This window comes from Wyeomyia smithii, chromosome 1 (genome assembly GCF_029784165.1).
Source record: "Wyeomyia smithii strain HCP4-BCI-WySm-NY-G18 chromosome 1, ASM2978416v1, whole genome shotgun sequence".
NCBI lineage: Eukaryota > Metazoa > Arthropoda > Insecta > Diptera > Culicidae > Wyeomyia > Wyeomyia smithii.
Genome location: NC_073694.1, coordinates 20294982 through 20315084, shown reverse-complemented (window position 1 = coordinate 20315084; position 20103 = coordinate 20294982).

The following is a 20103-nucleotide window of genomic DNA, read 5'->3' as shown; positions in this document are numbered from 1 at the left end:
GTTAGTGAATTGCGATGAAATACTTGACCCAAGTTTTCTAAATCGCGTCCACTTGAGCTTTCTGTTCCATTTGTCAAATAATCGAAGAGGTGAATTCCAATCAGTTGGTACGAACAGAGTGGCCCGGCATAGATCCGTGTTGAGTGGTAGAAATATAGTGTAGGAAAAGTGTATGTTAAAGGCGGCTAGTAATGCCACGATAATTTCTAATGTTTTGCCGGTCACCGTATTTCAGGACGAGAAACATCTGCGACTGCTTCCAGACTGCAGGAAACTTTCCTTGCGTAAAAGCCTTGTTGAAAATGTAGCATTACGGAACTGTAAGAGCGGGGGCTAAACGACTAAAAACAACAGCAGAAATTCCATCAGGACTTAGCGAAAATGACCGTTTAAATTTTTAGCTGTAGTCAATACCATACTGCCTATAAAAGCATAGGAGTCCCATATGGAAATGCTCACAATTGAGAAAATTGCAGATGAAGTTCTAACTTTGAATTTAAGGTAAATAACTATGATTTAACTAAAAGTATGTTTTATTCAACTGTATGTTTATGAAGGGGAACATTGTATATTTAACATAAGTTCTAAGAACTTTTGTATGTTCTCCAGGCTTGGAAATAAATGATGGGACTTGTTTGCCTTTATTTTCTCTCTATACACAAAAAATAAAAGCATATCAGTCTCCACGCATTCTAAGACGGCCAAGGTATTTATCATTATTCCTTATTATATCTTGTCAAGTGAACAGCTTATTTCACTCCAACATTTCCGAATCATACGAATTGCAATATAGCGATTTGGTTTCAACGGATTTCAACATGAATCAGTGCAAAGGAAGAGTAACCACAGCTGATAGACGAAAGCCCACGAGAAATTGATGCAGACTGTAAGGTCACACTCCTGAACACTTTAATTACACCCATCCCAGTTTCTAAGAAGCATGTCTGGAAACAGTTTCCAGAAAAATGTCACTTTATCGGTTTTTTTTTCGAAAATAGACATAAGTTTTAATCAGTTCTTATGTCTCTAGCTTATATTTAATTGAACAACTTTGCAAACATGAACTGTGTTTTAATTTATTCAAGTCATTGATATTTTGATGTGAACACTTTTCATTTAACTGATAACAAATGTGAAATGTTGTTTTTAAAATCAATTTAATATATACATAGGATCGGACTCGTATGCCATTATTTTCAATATGGGACAGGCAAGGTTTGGTATTTTCCAGTTATTTTCAGAACAAACTTCAGAATTTTATCAAGCCCTATGAAAATTTGAACAAAATTAGATACATTGATAGAATAACTTAAATTTGCCTAAAAGTCATAAGGGACTCTTATGCTTTTATGGGCAGCATATTGGTCGTAATTGCAAAGATGCTTGAGTCAACTAAACGGGAGGGAATATCAGGGAGCAAAAAATTTCAAAAAAGGTCACACGATTCGGGCTTCGATGTTGACTTATCTCTATCGGAAGTATATTCGCAGGTAAGGAAGAGCACTTTCATTTGGAGTTGCCGACGCTTCAAAAACTTCTCGGATTCCTTCGGAAGTCGGTATTCAAGTATAAATGGTAGTCGAAATCTTTGTCAAAATCAGAATTTAAATCCGAGTTCAAATCCCGAGTCCAAATCGGGCTTCAAATCCAAGTTCAGCTCGAGTCAAAATACGCATCTAAATCTGAGAAATTTAATCCAAGTCTGAATAGAAGTCTATCCGAGTTCAAATCCAGATCCTAATCAAAGTCCTCCTATATAGGAATCCAAATTCTAGTTCAAGCCCGTGTTTAAAGCTGAGTCCATATCCGAGTCAAAATCCAAGTTCAAGTCAAAACCAACGTTTAAATCCGTGTCCAAATTCGATCCTTAATCAGATTCTCGACTAAAATCTAAATCCAAATCAAAATTTAAACTTATATAAGAGTCCATCTAAGCATTGAAATCCTAGTCTACCTTTAACTCCAATCCATGTTCCAATACAAGTCCGAATTAAAATCCGCACTCAAGTCCAAAGCCAAGTCTAATTTAAAGTTGAAATGCAAGTCAGTGTTTTCAAAATTTATAATGGCTAACTCAGAAGTGAATAGAATAATTATTGTAGAATAAAGTACAAAAACTATATGATTTTTGTGTCCAGGGCTGCGAATCAAATTCAAGTGAAAGGTCAACTCTAAATCCAAGTTCAGTCCAAATCCAATAAAAGCTTAATTCTCATCTGAGTCCGAATCCAAGTGTGAACAAAACTCTGAACAGCAGTATGACGCTGATTGAAATTATAATCCGAGTCCAAATTCAATATCTAAAACCATATGGGTAGTTCCATTAAAAATGGTCTATCTCGAAATTGACTCATATTACCTCGGGGTGAGAGTTGTTTCTTACGTGACACTTTTCGATAAAAACGATGAAATAATAAAATTAAAAATAAAAGCCAAAAAATATAAATTAAAAAAAAAAGTATAATTGATTTGGCAACACTACCGGTTAAAAACTTTATTTTATAGATTCCTGGGTAATTTCCTTTATAAATCATCTATCTATCATCTATCAGTATTTTTCGGATCTACAAATTGTAAGAAAAAGAAAAAAAGCCCAAAAAATGCATTATTTTGCAACAAGGAGGAGAGCGGGGGATATTCCAATCGACACCGTAATTAGGTTTTTTTTCAAAGTGGACCTAGACGAATTATTCCTCCAACTTTGACCCAAAGCCGTGATGGTCGATGCCAAACTCATGCTTTTCCGTGGTCACTTCGTGTGGAATGACCTGTATAGCTATGAGTTCACACACGAGTTTTAATCTCAGTCCGAATCCCGATCTAAACGCGAGCCGTAACCAGAGCCCTAGTAGAACTCCGAACTGGAGTACAAATCAGAACCCAAATCCGAGCTCAAATTTGAGCTAAATCCGAGTTTAAATCCAAATCCAATTCTATCTCAAATCCTAATTCGAATGCAGGTCATAACAGTCCGAACATGATTCCAACTTCAAATCCAAAACCAAGTCGAAACCCGATCAGAAATATAATATGAGTGATCCTTAACTCTTTCTTATGATTCTAAAAGTAAAAGCAAAATGTCTAAGGTCTAAGGAAAAAACTGAAAAGTCAAAAGACTAAGCCTCCAAGTTTGTCAGTATGTTCGTGAGTAACGAGCGATGGAAGAAAATCGTTTCTAGCGATTTTTGAATACATATAAATCTTCTTTGTGATGCATTAACATCTCTGTCAGTGTGCGATATACATTTACTCTTCTCACATTTGCAAGCAGATCTATGTGTAAGACGAGTTATGAGGATTGCAAAGGAGCACCAGGTATATAGTACCACTGCTGGCGTACTCTCTTTCTCTTCCTTCGCACTATTCGCCTCTTGTCGTGACTGCTAACAACAACATCTGTATCTAAATGTGCACAGCTGAGTATATGGGTTAGTCGCAATATGTACATATGATGAACAAAGATCATTCATGATCATTCAGCCAATGATTGAGATTTTTGTCAAAAAGAGAGTGAAAAAAAAGTGTGTTGTTTCCTACTCCCATAATGAGATTGTTTTGGTGGCAGGTTCAAGTTCCCAGTTAGTTTAGAGATCTTGCTTGTATAAAACGTGTGTCAGGATGGACAAAAAGGTAGAAAAGGTTAACATATCCGCAAAAAGTTCGGCAAGTTTTCGCAGTAGAGAATGGCGGTTTCAGATGCGGAAGGCGGAGTTCAAAATATTAAGAAATTATTTAATGAAATTGATCGCTAGTCTTTCGAAATAACCTGTATAATGATATACACTATAACTAGTATCGAATACATTATGTTTCATTAGGGTGGTTCATTTATTTGACATAGAGTGGTTTATAATATTGTGTAAAAATGAGTATAAAAAGAGAAAAATCACTTTTCACTCAGTACCAATAGAAAAATTCCTGAAAATATAATATTTGTACATCATTGTCGTTAGGGTGGCAATGTTGAATTGGAAAAATCACAAGAAGGTTGTATGCAAAGCCACGACCGCAAGGTTGAAGTAGAATACTTTTACAAGAAAGATAACTCGGCTGCTTGCGCTTGCGGCTTGTTGACCGTTCATTGGCAGTATTGTAATTTCTTTTTGTCTGATATTTTGAATGCAGTTCATTGAATATTTTTAAATTTTGTGCAAATGAGAAGTTGAAGTGCTGCCGAATTGTAATATGCACATTTAATACGACATCATTAAACGGGAACGGAACAAAGGCTACGGTTATGCAGAACGCGAATGCCGGCGCGATGCGATTCGCCTTACCGTGGTGAAATGTACAGCTCTTTTTAAGGCGAAGTAGAGCTATACATTTCAACAGATTTCGTCTTGCCGAATCGCATCGCGCCGTTATTTGCGTTCTGCATGACCGTAGCCAAACACTAAGCGACGCAAACACGTAATAATAGTCAGAGTATGCATGTAGATGAAGATAATTAACTTTGGATTATAGCGCAAAACGAGAAAATATTAATTCTTCAAATAATCATTTGTGTTCTTCAAATTTCAGTTGTTCAATTTAATATCCGATGAAATATTTGTTTATTATCTGATGAAGCTCTTATATAGGCCAAATGATGCATTCCCAATTTACTAGGTCCATAACTCTGCCGACCGTGCTTGGGAAAGCGCGGTATAACGACCAATCAGAGGTCGAATTTTGTGTTTTGACAAGGCTTAAGAGTTTTCAATATTACAATAGTTCGAATGATAAAATTGCAATTTCATGCATTTGGTAGGAATCTTAGAAGATTTTCTAATCGATTGCTGCAAAAACTAAGGAAATCCATCGAAAACTAACCGATTTATTAGCATTTGAAATTTTTCTCACTATTTTCAGTTTAAGATTTTCATTTTACATCCCTATGTAGCCGAACTTCCTGAGAGAAGTATTCTAATTCAAAATTAAATCTTCATTAATTCATTTGTTGTCCTTATAAGGACAATTGTTCAATTTATCATTGATAGTGAGGACTAAGGCGCACGGTCAACACAATGAGAAAGGTGTTTTCACATTGAAAACTAGACACGGCTTTACTGGAGGAAGTGTTGGCAAATGCATCTACCGCTAATACCACCGCTATCATACGAAAGCGCGTCGTTTCATGTGGGGAATATCAACAACGAAAAATGACGCGCGTCTAAGCATAACCCGAACTGTTTCGCCGTGCTGCTCCCATTTACCTTTACATCGGCCTCAGGGAAGTACCGGCTGCATCTGCATCTACCGCTGAGGCTGTCACTATACTGCTGTTGGTACCAAAAGCTATTAACTCTTCAAATAAGTGTGTCATTTGTTCTCAAAAGAACAATTGTTCAATTCAAAATCGGATTTACGCAATCGCATCTCTGTAACATTACCGACAATAATATTCTTCTGAACAAACTGATACAACTTTCCCATTAGGCCTCTGCCATAATAGATGCGAAAAGCGACGCGAACCGATTCGCTCAGCTGTAGGTTAATGTACAGCCATCAGTAGAGCTGTACATCAACCTACGGCCGAGCGAAACGGTTCGCGCCGCTTTTCGCGTCTACTATGGCAGAGGCCTTAGAGAAAGTTGCTGGCTGATGTATTCACTTCATGCAAGCCTGCTGCTGATGCTGCCCGCTACCACACTGAAACAGCATTTTAGTAAAGGGAGTGTCGTTGCATCAGCTGACCCTGCTACTATCGATGCTGATATACCCGCTGCAACAGCTACGCTATGCATAGCCATGCCACAGTTGTGGCCGCTATACGCTGGCCCAACTGCTGAGCACCTGCAACGCTATCCGTAGCCATGCCACAGTTGTGGCCGCCATTGATATCCGCTGTACCTGCATCTGCTGGCCCTGCTGCTATCGATGGTGAGATCCGCTGAAACTGCTACGCTTATTCGCAGCCATGCCACAGTTGTGGCTGCTATCCGCTATCGATGGTACCCACTGCTCGCTCCCGCTGCTGTTAAGGGAGGACTGCTGTCGTCGCTGTTCAGAACTACTATGAGCGGCTTCGACTAAAACTGGCTCTTATATAGGGATGAAAATAGGAATGAATTATTTTACGTACGTGGTGGAATGATATAACTTGAAAAATATGTGTGACTTCATTCTGGTTCAGAGCGATCATTTGATAAGCTCCACCTCTTTTTTCAGTTTCTAAAGTTTTCCTCAGTTTCGTAGCACGGATGCACAAAAATGATTTCTTATCGAACCGGACCGATAGCACTCTCATTGAAGCAACAAAATAACATGTTTTGTGTCGTGTTGCGCAGCTTCGTTGAAGAAAATGTTCCCGTCCCCGTGTCGCATGTAAACAGATTATTGCGTTCAGTAGACAGTAGATAGTGTATCCAGTGAATAAACATCGATGGTGCTCTCACACACGCAACGGTTTTAACCCGTATCTTATTGCGGTTTGTAACATCAAGCGATTTCGTTTGCTCGCTGTTGCGTGTTGCATCATGTTGCAACTTGGCAGCTGGGAGACGACAAAATTCTGTTAATGCTGATTGATTGAATCGACTTCACATTAGCTCTGCATAGTCGAACTAACTGCTTTTGTGAATGCGTTCTAACAGGGCAATTTATTATTCAATGTCGGTTATGCTGATCGCAGCCTTTGTGCTGCCCCTACAGTGGGGAGTTTACTAAATAAAGTAAAAATTAGACAACTACAACAGAATTTGATTGCATCCCGCACAGAATGTCTGCTTGTGTTGATGCCAGAAAACTATTAACCTTCAATTATATTTTTATTTGCCTTAAAAAAAGCATGTTGCGGTTCAAAATCGGTTGCTTATTACAACCTTTGAGCTGCCCTAACATTGGGGGAATTAAGATACACGGACAACATGCACTGTGGAAGCTATTTCACATTCAGTAAATAAGACGGGTGCGACAAATTTAAATTGCTAGGATGCAACACAGAATACTTGCTTGCGTTGACAAAAATTATTAACTTTCAATGACTTGTTTTTGATTTGAAAAAGGCATTTTGATTTCCAAAATTGGATTTCCTGATGGCAATCTTCATGCTGCCCCAACACGGGGGGAATAATGGCTGTCTGGCGACACACGCTGAGAAAAACCGCGCTGATCCTGAGACGTGGTGACCAACCACAGGGCTAGTGCTGCTGCTAAGGAGGGACGACTGCTGTTGACGCTGTCTAGAACTATTATGAGCGGCTCCGGCTGAAACAGGCTCTTATATAGGCCAAATAGCATGTTTTCAATTGCAAGGTATATGATCCAGTCGGCCGTGCTTGGGAAGCAAGCATATAACGACCAATCAGAGGTCGAATTTTTCGTTTTGACAAGGCTTGACTATTTTCAATAGTACAATAGTGTGAATAATAAAATTACAATTATCTTATTTTGGAAGAATCTTAGAAGATTTTCCAATCTATTGCTGCAAGAACGAAGGAAATCCATCGAATACTAACCGATTTATTAGCATTTGAAATTGGACATATTTTTCACTTTTTTCGGTTTTAGATTTTCATTTCACATCCCTATGTAGCCGAACTTCCTGAGAGAAGTATTCTACTTCAAAAAATACCATGTAAAATGGCAAGATATTTCAAAACAAATTTACAAAATGTTTCAAAAAACTACTCTGTGAAAAAAAAAAAAAATCAACCAAAATTAAGATTATGTCTCGCGGAAAATGTTGAATGCTTCCATGTCATTTACAAAATCACACACGGGAGGTGCATGGAATTTGTATAATGTTTTCTATTCCAAGTGTCTTGAAAGTACATGAAACGGTGGATACTGATGGAATATGTTTTTTTGATTTTGTTTGAAAAATATACTCTCTAGGACACTTGTACTTGTTTATGCGAATGCTGTACCAGACAATTTATTCGTTTAATTTAGGGGCCGTCCACATACCACGTGGACAGATTTTTAACGATTTTGACCCCCCCCTCCCCCCGTGGACAAATGCCCATATGAATTATAAATTTTTTTTAAGGACCGTGGACATCACACAACCCCCCCCCCCCCATGCTGTCCACGTGGTATGTGGACAGGCCCTTACCACAATAATGTCCTTCGCCAGGGATAGGGATCTCAATCAATAAGCAACACAATTGACTCGTTGTTTCTGAGTTTGCGTCGTTTTGACAGTTCAACCATACATTTTCTGTCAAGTTTACATCATCAGAACGTGAACGTGCCCATTGGCTGAAACTTTGCATAGTCGTTTTCATAGGCAAAAAATGCCCTTTTGTGCTATAGGTTCAATTTTTTGAAACACAACTCATATTGAAAAGCTATTGAAAAATGCTATTATGATGGTATTGATGATTACCAATACTTTTAGAGCCAACACGGTTCGTTTGAGCGGTGTGACGTCTTCGGCAAAGTTGTAACTCAGAGTTTTGTCTTCCAAAAATATATAGACTGTAAAAACATATTATTGATTTTTTGAAAACAAATTGAAAGAAAATTAAAAATTAATTATCCAAAACAGCCCATTTGAAAAAAATCGATTTTTTTTATAAAAACTTCGAAAGATTACCTGAACAACGAAACCGGTCATGGAGGAATCAGAAAAAAAGCTATTTCTTTTCACGGGGTACATCTTTCTTGGAAGTACAAAGTTATTATTTACAACTTTGCCAGGTACACTATGACAATCAAATAAACCTTTTTGACCGTAAAAATATTCTTAATTCCTCATACAGTGCTCTATTGGAAATTAAAAATATGTCTACAGTCGAAACGGTTTGTTTGATTGACATAGTATCTTCGGCAAAGTTTTAGATAATATTTTGTCCTTTCAAAAGAAAAATATTCCTTTTGAAAGACGATTCAAACAATTTGTTTTTTCAAAAAAAAAATTTTTTTTCGAAAAACGATAACTTTTTTTTCTTAACTTCTAAACGGTCGGACTGGTTTCATTGTTTTGGCAATCTTTTGTAGGTTTTATTAAAAAATCAGATTTAAAAAAAAAAAAACTCATTTGAATACATAATTGTTTTTTTTTTTAATTTTTCGTCTCATTTTATTTTTCAATAAATGATTTTTTTAAATGTATTTTTTGGAAAGACAGAATTATTATCTACAACTTTGTCGAAGACGTCACACCAATCAAACGAACCGAAGTGCTTTTTTATTTTATACTCATTTTTCACTATATTATGATATATTAGCAATCAATTTCATTAAATAAATTCTAAATGTTTTAAACTCCGCCTTCCACAATCGAAAAAACGATTAAGTCCCAGAGAGTCGATTTTTGCAATTTGTTTTTTCAGATGACACCAATTCTCGACGTTTCATGCGTTTCTAAGTCATTTGGCATCAAAACCATCGAAAACCGATTTTTTTTTGGCTATGAAAATACAGTGATCACCCGATTATATCAGTACCCGATTTTATCTGCCCCCGATTTTATCACCTTTTCCACCCAATTTTATCATCATATAACATTGTATGTCCACCATCTCCGAATCTCGCAATTATTTACTAGTGCCAGTTCCACTGTCATTTAAGATACAAGCTTTCGTCTTTTAATGTCTGTAGACAGTATCCTCGATTAATTTTTATTTTTAAAATCATTGGTGTTGTTTCAACTACTTCATCGATTTTTTTCCCTCTCTAGTTTTGCTCAGGCCTATCGGTCCAAAAAGCCAGGGATTGTGACTGTTAGATACGTTACGTACGTCATCGATTTGTTTCTGCTTCTGGGTGAATGAAGAAAAAGTACAAAAAGTCTCAATTTTCATGTGTTTTGAAATGTATTGAAGAGATATTTTGTGAAAGGGCTATCAGTAAACCACATAAACACATTTTGGGTCATTTCTGATCCCTCTTCCGTAACCTTAGAAAATAGCTGAAACTAATTTCTTGAGCTGCTTGAGATATGTATGACACTAAGAGAACAACTTCACAGCTTTATGCAAACACTAGTACCTATCCTACGAACTAGTTGTGAAATTTATGTTTTACTTATATGAGAGCCCTCCCTCTTCCAGAGGAGGGAGGGGTGTCAAGTGACCATTGACATATTTCTTACTCCTAATAACCTCATCATGTCAAATTTGGTTCCATTTGCTTGATTAGTTTTTAAGTTACGTAGAAGTTTGTGTTATATTTGTATGGAAGCCCTCCCTTTAAGAAGAGGAAAGGGTCTCGAGCTACTCTAATAACTTTTTCCGGCCTCAAAAACCCCTACATAAAAATTTTCACGCCGATTAGTACAGTAGTTCCCACGTCTATAAGGATCAGAGAAGCAGACAGACGGATAGAACTGCTTTTTCATATGATTTGATTTCTTGTAGTAATCAAAATCGCTGATTTTACGTGTTAAATTATTGGTTTACCATCTTTTATAACAAAATAATAATAAAAAAAAGTTCCCGATTTTACCACTTTCCCTATTTTATCACTCCAAACATCATCAAGAGGGTGATATAATCGGGTGATCACTGTATTTGCAATGGTCGACTAAATTGATTGCCCGGTTTTGTGATGGAATTGCTCTGATATGGAACATGATGGTGCAACATCGACGTGTTATATTACAAATTACGTAACGCTGAAAATCTAGATTTCAGACCCCCCCCTCCTATGTAACGATAGGTAGCGTTCGACATGACTCCCCCCCCCCCCTAAAATTACTTACCACTAATCAGTCTGACTCCTCTCCGAAATTTTCAAGTTCGAGCAAACATGATAGTTACGTAACTGTCTCTACTACCCCCCCCTCCCTCCCTCCCTCCCTCCTACGTAACAATAAGTAACGCAGTGATTCTTTGTAAAAAGTCAATCCGGAAGGAAACGATAAAAAAATAAAATATTACACGTAGGTACCCTGAAACTTATTGTTGCTTGAAAAATAGTAGGAGGGTGGTATTCAAGACACGACCGCGTTGACGTAGGACTACAATAATTTTATATTTTTGTTTGAAGCTATGTTTGATTTGAGCTCGTTTTACTTTTGTAGTTTGCTTGATTTATTTTAACCAATTTAAGCTCAACATCTTCCAAAGGAAGGTATTTTGGTTCGGGTGGTAATATCAAGTATCTAGGTCGTCAGCCCAAATTCATCAAGGGACACTTAAAACGACTTGGAACTAAAACTAGTTCTTTGGTGGCCATTTCTAAGATCGTCTTTGACCATTTAAAAAGTCAAAAAAGTCATGAAAAAAGAACCGTTCATTATTGGCATGGTTTGATTGTCTGTTGCTAACAGAAAAAATTCTGGCGTGTTGCCGAAATCGAACGGGGTCTGTAGCACTCTATCTTAGATGAAAAAATATTCTCTTTAACATTCACAGTGGTCCAGAAACCAAATTTACGGGAAAATTTGGGCCTAGAGCTCGATAGCAATGTTTTAGAGAAAAACTTTTTCTACAAAGTTACTTAAAATTATTGGAGCTATAAAATTGTGGTTTTCTATCTACAAAAATTAAAAAGTTAGATACTCGATAGCATCGAAAATTTTGGTCACCCCAATTTTTGATACTTTTTCAATAAGCGCTTTATCATATGTAACAATTTTGTAGAAGAAAGTTTTTCTCTAAAATATTTCTATAGAGCTCTAGACCCAAATTTCCCCCTAAATTAGGCTTCTGGACCATTGATGAATACCTTTCATTCTAATACAGCGAATTTTCTTTAATACGCGAAAAGGCAACCTTCTATAAAATATTCAATTGAGTACGATTTAGTAGAAATTGAACTTCCTTCTATATCTATTTGTCTTGTTGAAGTTGGCTCACTCACCGATCACAAAGCGGCAAAGATGTCACATAAATTTTTTTCCTGTAATTACAAGCTCGTGGAAAAAATATTGATAACGAATTACAGTTTTAGTAGAAAATGTATATTCACAGAAAATTTGAAAATTAACATGATAACATGATAACATGAACATGATAACATTCAATTCAGGTCAATTTAAACATTTTATCAGTATACAGAATCCATCAGAAAAAAATTGATCAGTTTCTAGATACCAAAGGACAATTTCAATTAAAAAAAATTTTCAATTGAAAAATACAAATACTAATATTGGAACTCTAATATCAAGATGAAATGAATTTGGTTTTCCTCTATACTGCCACCGCGGGATGCAACTAGTATTGTCATATTGGACTAAATTCATTTAGCTAGTAAAATATAATCATCAGTACAGCTCGTTTACCTACCTATTCAAAGATCTGTACGGAGCATTTTGGTTTTCTATTGTCTTTTAAATACCCCATATTCAGTTATTTAAATAAATCTGAGAGAAGCAGAGTGTAGAGTTCAAAAATAAACAACGCATATTGTTGTCTCCGGCGGCGCAGCGTATTTTGCGGCACCTGAAAAATCATATTGAATTCTGATATTTGCTGCTATACGAAACATGAAAAAGAAGAAGAAGAAGAAGACAATTCAAACGGTAATTCGATTGTGTTTTACGCCCTACTGTGCGTCAACAGTGGCAATGTAGTTTTCACTTGGCTTGACGGCACAAAAATAAATATCAAGCTTTTTTGCACAGATAGACGACGAGTAACCAGCGCTCTGTTCATACATTGCTCGGTGCAGTACTTTTGCCTGTGCCATCATATTCTCCTTCAAGACATCAGTTTTATTAACATTAACATATTTGTTAACAGCAGAACGTAATACTGTCTGATAGTAGAGGTTGTTACGAACTTTCCGAAAAAGCTTCACCTTCAAGACATCAAAATAGTCTAGGCTCATGGAAGCTAACATTAGTTGACCTATTGGGACGGGGAGATTCTGTCAAATTTTTTTTTGCCACTGCTATACAGGATATCAATGCAGGCAGTTGGTGTCTATTCATGAAGTCTGTGCTAGGCGTGCTCGCATATGATTGGTACATTGTTGGTGAAAATTCGACCTTGAAACTTTTATTCAATTTTCACTGTTTAACAATGAAGTGATTATGAAAATTGAAGAATCACAAAATTGTCCATCATTTTATCAATCCAACGACATATCGATTATTGTGGTCCATCATGTGGTTACATCAGTATAACCGTTTGAAATCTTTCATTCCGTCGTTACATCTTGGTTTTAGTTTTCGCGGAATGTATCTCGATATAGTGCGGTTAGACGTAGTCCTACGTCAAAATTATTGCTATGTTTACTAAAAATCTTAGTTCAATACGACTAAAAAGAACTTAGTTTTAGGAGATAGGTTCAAGCATTTGAATGTCTACTATCAATCACGCAAACTATGCCAAGCTTGCGTTTTTTAAATTTATTTATATCAGGTAGCCACCTTCTCTCTCTCTCTCCTCTTAGCACTACCTCTGAAATTAATATGAGGAAAATGTTCCATTCACCAAGCCATAACCAAAACGAGAGGTAGATAAATTCTTCGGCATAACCGCAAGTTAACGTAGGATAATTCGGTTAATTGAATGATAGCAAAGTTTGGTACCTATTAATTTCTGTATTACCTGCTTAAGCAGCTTTTTTTTTAAATTAATAAAACAAAAAATCACAGGAGGGTTGTGTGCAAAGCCACGACCGCAAGGTTGAAGTAGAACACTTTTACAAGAAAGATAACCCGGTTGCTTGCGTGTCAGTCATTTTTCCTAGTAAATAAACGTTGACTAATCAGATCAATTCAATTTTGCGCTTCAACAACCATTTTCAATAATTTTTTGACCATTTTCAATAATATAGTAAGTCGCTTGTCATGATTGGGGCTTAACAATTTTTAAATTTTAGTTATGCGAAAAAATAATGTTTATGCATATTATTTAAAAATGTAAATAACTCAAGAGAAAATATCAACTCTTCAATCATCAGGTTTTTATTTCATCCTGAAAAGGCCAATTTGTTGTTCAATTCAATATCGGATAAGATACCGATCACATCTTGAGGTTATCACTGACAGTGCGAATAAAGTATTTCTAAAAATAAATTAATAAAATAAAAATGAAAAGCTGAAGAAAAATGAAAAGCTGATTTAACACTCAAAACTAGACGGCTCATGTGTTGTCAAAATGAGTCAACTTCTCATTGAATGCATTTACTCGTGCCCGCTATCGCACAGAGACTGCATTTCACTAAAGTGCCTCACTACATCAGCTGCTATCGATGCTGATACCCGCTGCAACTGCTACGCTATCCGTAGCCATGCCACAGTTGTGGCCGCTATACGCTGCCATTGGTATCCGCTCTCTCTGCATCAGCTGGCTCAGCTGCTATCGATGCTGAGATCCACTGCAACTAGTGCGCTATCCATTGCTATGCCTCAGCTGTGGCAGCTATCCGCTATCGCTGGTATCCACTGCACTGCTACTGCTGCTGTTAGGGAGGACTGCTGTTGAGCGCTGTCTAGAACTATTATGAGCGGCTTCGGCTGAAACGGACTCTTACATAGGCCAAATAGCATATTTCAAATTGCAAGGTATATGATTTTGTTGACCGTGCTTGGGAAGCAATCATATAACGACCAATCAGAGGTCGAATTTTTCGTTTTGACATGGCTTGACTATTTTCAATAGTCCAATAGTTTGAAAAATAAAATTACAATTATCTTCATTTGGGAAGAATCTTAGAAGATTTTCCTATCTATTGCTGCAAGAACGAAGGAAATCCATCGAATACTAACTGATTTATTAGCATTTGAAATTGGACATATTTTTCACTTTTTTCGGTTTTAGATTTTCATTTCACATCCCTTTATAGCCGAACTTCCTGAGAGAAGTATTCTACTTCAAAAATATTATATAATATCATGTTTCACACTATTCCCGCAGTTTTTCATTAATTGGTGGCAAACCTGCTGAAAACAATCGTTGCCCAAGTAGTCCGATAGCCTAAAATAACTCTCCCTCCCGCCGTCACCATACCACATCATTGCTACTGCGTCACTGTGATGCGAAGGGGACAAGTCAAGTTTATTATTCTCTTTTGCTATCGTTTTTCCTCGTGCGACGAGCCACGTACGGGGAAAAAAACACAACGAGTTGCGCGAATCATTCTCTTCTAAGAGCTGTATATAGTCTAGTTATGTATTTATTATTTCCGAGTGAGCAATGCATCAACATTTTGTTACGTACTGAGAGGATTCAAGTTTATTCATTACTTGAACACATCGCAATCTGTACAGTTTGGGACAAAACGACAATCGGGTCATAATCGTTTCGTTTCCATCGCTGGTAACGAGTGATATCTAAAGAAGCTTGATTTTGGTTAGCTGAAACAAATCCCAACAATGTAAGTCAAAATCCACGTCAGGTAAAGTCTGCTCTCAGCATTTGACAAACTGCGCCTCGAAATTTAATGTCAGCTATCAGCTTGCCATATTGTAGAATAGACAGACCGACAGACAGATAGACGGATGGACGGACAGTCAGACTTTCGAGCTGCACTCACGAAATAACTTATCACAGCCCTGCTGCTGCTGTTGCTGCGGAAATTTCACCGTCCTTGAGTCCGGGCTGTCGAGCTGATATCCGCATTTTGGGCACCTGTCAGGACGGCTTTTCTCGCGGATGATTTACTACAGCAGCGCGAGGAAGAAGGGTACTTCACATGATGCACCGCACATTCCCCCCTCCCTTCACAGAGAAAGCTACTGATTAATTTCCCAGCAGCAACGCAATCACCGTTTGCCGCGGAGCGAAGGATGCAGCAAAAATCGTGCCTCGAACGAAACATTCTGGTATGTACTTTTCCACCGGTACGACGAAGGCTGTGGCGCAAGAAATTTCCATGAAAATTGCATACCGAGGCTGGATTGAACGGACAACAAGCAAAAACTATCGCATCTGCAACGCATCCCAGGGAAAGGTTAACATTTTATTTTTTTGTTTTTCGAAAAGGTGAGAAAACATATACGAACTAGTCCCCCACCCCCTCCTCTCTCATTGTCAGCATCGTCATCGTGACCAAAACCACACCTCTTCCAGTTGATTGGTTTACACTGCAAATGGCTTAGGTCCAAAAAGTTTGTCGTTGATTATTCCAGTGTAGGTTCTTGTTTTTTTTTTCTTACTGTTTACTCTCCCGCATATGTGTGCTACTGCGCCTGCTGCGCCAGCAATGATGCTATCGGTTCCTTTGGCCCGGTGCTGGTGCTGCTGCATAACTCGCAGGGGCTGGAAAGCGCATCAGCACAAAAAGATTCCATCGGAAAAGAAGAGCAACAAAAAAAAAAAAAGACTACAACAGGATCGCCCGGTTGCCTACAAGACTAAAACAAAATCCTTCCTCTTCTGCACGCTAGGCTAGGCTGAAGGATATTGATGGCGAAAAAGGCGCCGATGCTGAGTGGGTGGGCGGTGAGAGGGTGGTTTGGATGCGCCCACCGCAGCGGCAAAACGCAGTGCACGGATACTGTTGTTGGACCACTGTTCGTTCGTTCGTTTAGACGTGGATGCATTGCACATAGACGCCGGTTCTGGCCACTGGCCACAGCAGGCCTGAGCACATAGAGACACACAAACACACACATATGCACGCACACACGTACGTACACAGACACGCACACAGGATTTCTGCGACTGACGAGAGGACGACGCATCAGCTTCGGCTTCGGTGCAATTCCGGGGCTGGACTTTCGAAATCGTTTTGCAGGCGGTGTGGGAAAGTGTGAACATTTCATCTAAAATCCTTTCGAAATTCGATCGGCATTTGTCGTTCTTTGTGAATGGTATGAGAATCTCACTGACTTTTTTACTGAATTGAACCAGAGCCTGCTCACACCGCTAGTTGGATTGATTCCCTCTAAAAAAATCCTCCTTCCTAGTCACCGGCCCTGAAGGACCGTTCGATGCATCAGCGCACCATATCGCAATCATTGGAGTCGTTTGCTTTTGGTTCTTTTTTTGTTTGCTGCTTTCTTCTCATTTTCCACAGTGCAGAGCTGTGGGAGAAATTCTGCCGCGCTGCACACGGGAACCGCTGTGGCATCCATCCGAGAAAGGCCGGCTATCGATGCAAAGGATCGGCTATAGTTTTTCCTTTCTTTTTCTTTGTTTTTAGGTCCTTTTTTCGTTCCCAGCTAGTCCTCGCATATAGTGCCGGAAAGGAAGGCTGGGAACGTATCGGATGTAGGATACGATGCGCGCATCCATCCATTTTCACCCCCGAAAAACAAAGCAGGACGAACGCGCGAGGGAACGATGAAGGAGAAAAGATGGGGGCAGCCATCAACAAGGAAAAAACATGCGCTGCCGTTCGGTTGTTGGTCTGCATGCGGGGATGCATGAACGAATTTTCCACCGGAGTTCACCGGGTTTCTTTATTTACCTCGTTCGGACAATGTGCAACCAAACACAAAACGATGTTTGGAAAGAATTTGTTTCCTTTACGAAAAATGCTTTTTTTTCGTCTCGTTTTTTGGGTGTTTTTCGAGGGCCCAGTCGTCCATCACCGTCGCTGCTTTTGGCAGCGCTGAAGACGAGAAAACAAAACGCGTCCTGCTGTGGCTGGGAAGCAAAGAGCTAACCTCAGGCTCAGTGATTTTCTGGAGTGGTACTTCACGATAAGCAGACGCACACCACCGAGAGGACGCCAACGAACCCGATTTCACTGCCTAGGTTTGATGAGCCGTCACCGCACTGCAGCTGTTGTGGGATAAAATCTGGTGAATAAAAATATACTCTGAGCGTGGAACGGGCGAGTTTAAAATCATTCCAAATAGCTGAGGTTTAAGCTTGGTCTTTATAAGCGCGATACAGGACCTTTGCTAATTATTCTGTTCAATTTTCATCATATGTGTAGCAGACAATGTTCATTTTTTCTAATAACATGGGAAGGCTAATGATATCATACGCAGCTACCTGAGTGGAAGACAACAGTTTGTGGCGATAAAAGATACGCAGAGTACTCTCCGTTTTATAAATGTGAGAGTTCCTCAAGGGAGCAGTATTGGACCTCTTCTGTTTGAATAGACAGTTATTATAAAATTAACTGAATTATCCTTATTGCATTTCAAGGAGCCCTTCAAAAGAACACCTCATTCCACTGGGCAATCCCTACTTTTTGTAGAATAACTCATCACACACACCTGAACATTAACACTGAATTTTATCGTTTCTTTTTCTCTTTCTTGTTTCTTGTGTTTTCTATCAGTCATATGTGAGGAGACTATACCAGGAGGCTCTCTGTGCGAGCTCTTTCGTAGAGGGGTGTGATAAAGCAACTCACTTCAAATGAAATAATAATTAGAAACAACCAAACAATTGTGACAAAACATAATGTCAACCGTCGAATCAAAAGCTTTGAAGTATTCTAATTGCTAAATCAGAGAATAGAGTTTAGCAGCCATTTTGGGTCTAGTTTGAGAGATTTTTTCTTCTTTTTTGATTGTTTTTTTTTGTCGTTCTGGGACTAAATAAAGACTTCTTTCTTTACTTTTAAGGCGAATTTCGGACGCGTTTTTTATAACTTTGAACCTAGTTGGGAATCAATTAAAAATATAAAAAAAAACAATAAATAATTGGTCTCTTTGGAATTTGAAGTTATTATGTTTGTTTCGCCTGAGACTAGACTAATTTGAGAAGATTTTCTCTTCTTGGTTTTCATTCGAAATCATTACCTCTTTTGGTCTTTTCTGCCCTTTGATGCTATTTTTAAGCATTTAGTTTTTTCCTGGTCTATGGGAGCGTTCAGTTTGTGATAATTTATTCAACTTTTTTGACGTAGGACTACGCCTTACTTTAGTAGAATAGCAAGCTGTGGGAAGTGTTACGAAAATGTTCCCCTTTTAAAATACATATTAATTTATCACCACAGAACGAATTTCGAACGCCAATATGTTGATCAAAGGGTGTTTAAGGGTGTTGTGTTATAATAGTTGACACAATTTTTTAAGCAGACAATGTGTGCAGTAGGGAAAGCAAAAATTAAGCGAACTGGAAATATGATAGAGATTTGGAAAAATATACCGCATCTCGACGGCACTTGAGCCCGCAATCTCCCTGTCTCCGGCATGGTGTTTTGACCAAAACATACAGGGAGACAGGATTGCGGGCTCAAGTCCCGTTGAGATCATATTTCCAGTTCGCTTATTTTTCGCTTTCTCTACTGCACACATTGTCTGCTTAATGTGTGTTAACGGGCAGAAGCCGTTGTTAAAAATAGAAATATAGTTCAAAAAACAACTTTTAATACTAAATAAATAAAAATTTGATTTGGGAATCAATCATTTCTGGTTTAGTTTCGTGCCCTTCATCCAATCACCCGCTTGTGTGTCTTTTCAATTGTAAACTAGTAAAAAAATTAGCTGAAATTCAACTGGTAAAGCAGCAACTAACCAATCATGAGCTTACCTTCTTAGGTTTAAAATTTGTTTATTTGACACGGCACGATACATTTTCTGTTTTACTGAGCCAAGTACAATTCGTATTAATTCTACGTTAGCAGGGAAAAGAGGGAGGCCTTTTATTTATTCTCGCGGCCGACTACGAGCTAGTGGGGATTTAAGGTGAGGAGGGAGATACAATTCTTGCCCTAAACTAATTAAGATATACGATCTATTTGTGTTTCGACTGGTGTTCTTTTTTGTTTTTCAAACATAGATTTAGGCTCTTCGTGTTCGTGTCTCCAGCGTCGTATACGGGTATTCTGACAAATAGACAAAAGAATATGAAATTTTAATGTCAGTCTTTTTCAAATAACAGTACAGTTGTGTCATGTACTGTAGATCACCGCTTCCCAGAATGTCTCTAACGGGTACGTTCGGTTGTTTTCCTCGGGCCCGGAGGGAATCTATAAGCTCGGACCTAACATCACAGAATTCGGCACACGTCCAAACAACATGCTCGATGTCATGGTAGCCATCGCCACAAACGCAGTGATTACTGTCTACAAGCCCTATACGAAAGAGATGCGTGTTTAACGTGTAGTGATTGGACATAAGTCTGGTCATCACGCGAATGAAGTCCCGACCTACATCCAACCCCTTGAACCATGCTTTCGTCGATACCTTAGGAAAAATGGAATGTAGCCACCGTCCCAGTTCATCTGAGTTCCATGATGATTGCCGTAAAATTTTCGTGGAAAACACCGAAGCCAGTGGACTCATCTAGATTAGATCCGTCAGTGTAAAACCTTTTATCCCAACTAACATGTTCAAACTTATTGGAAAAAATCTTAGGGATCTCTTGGGGTCGC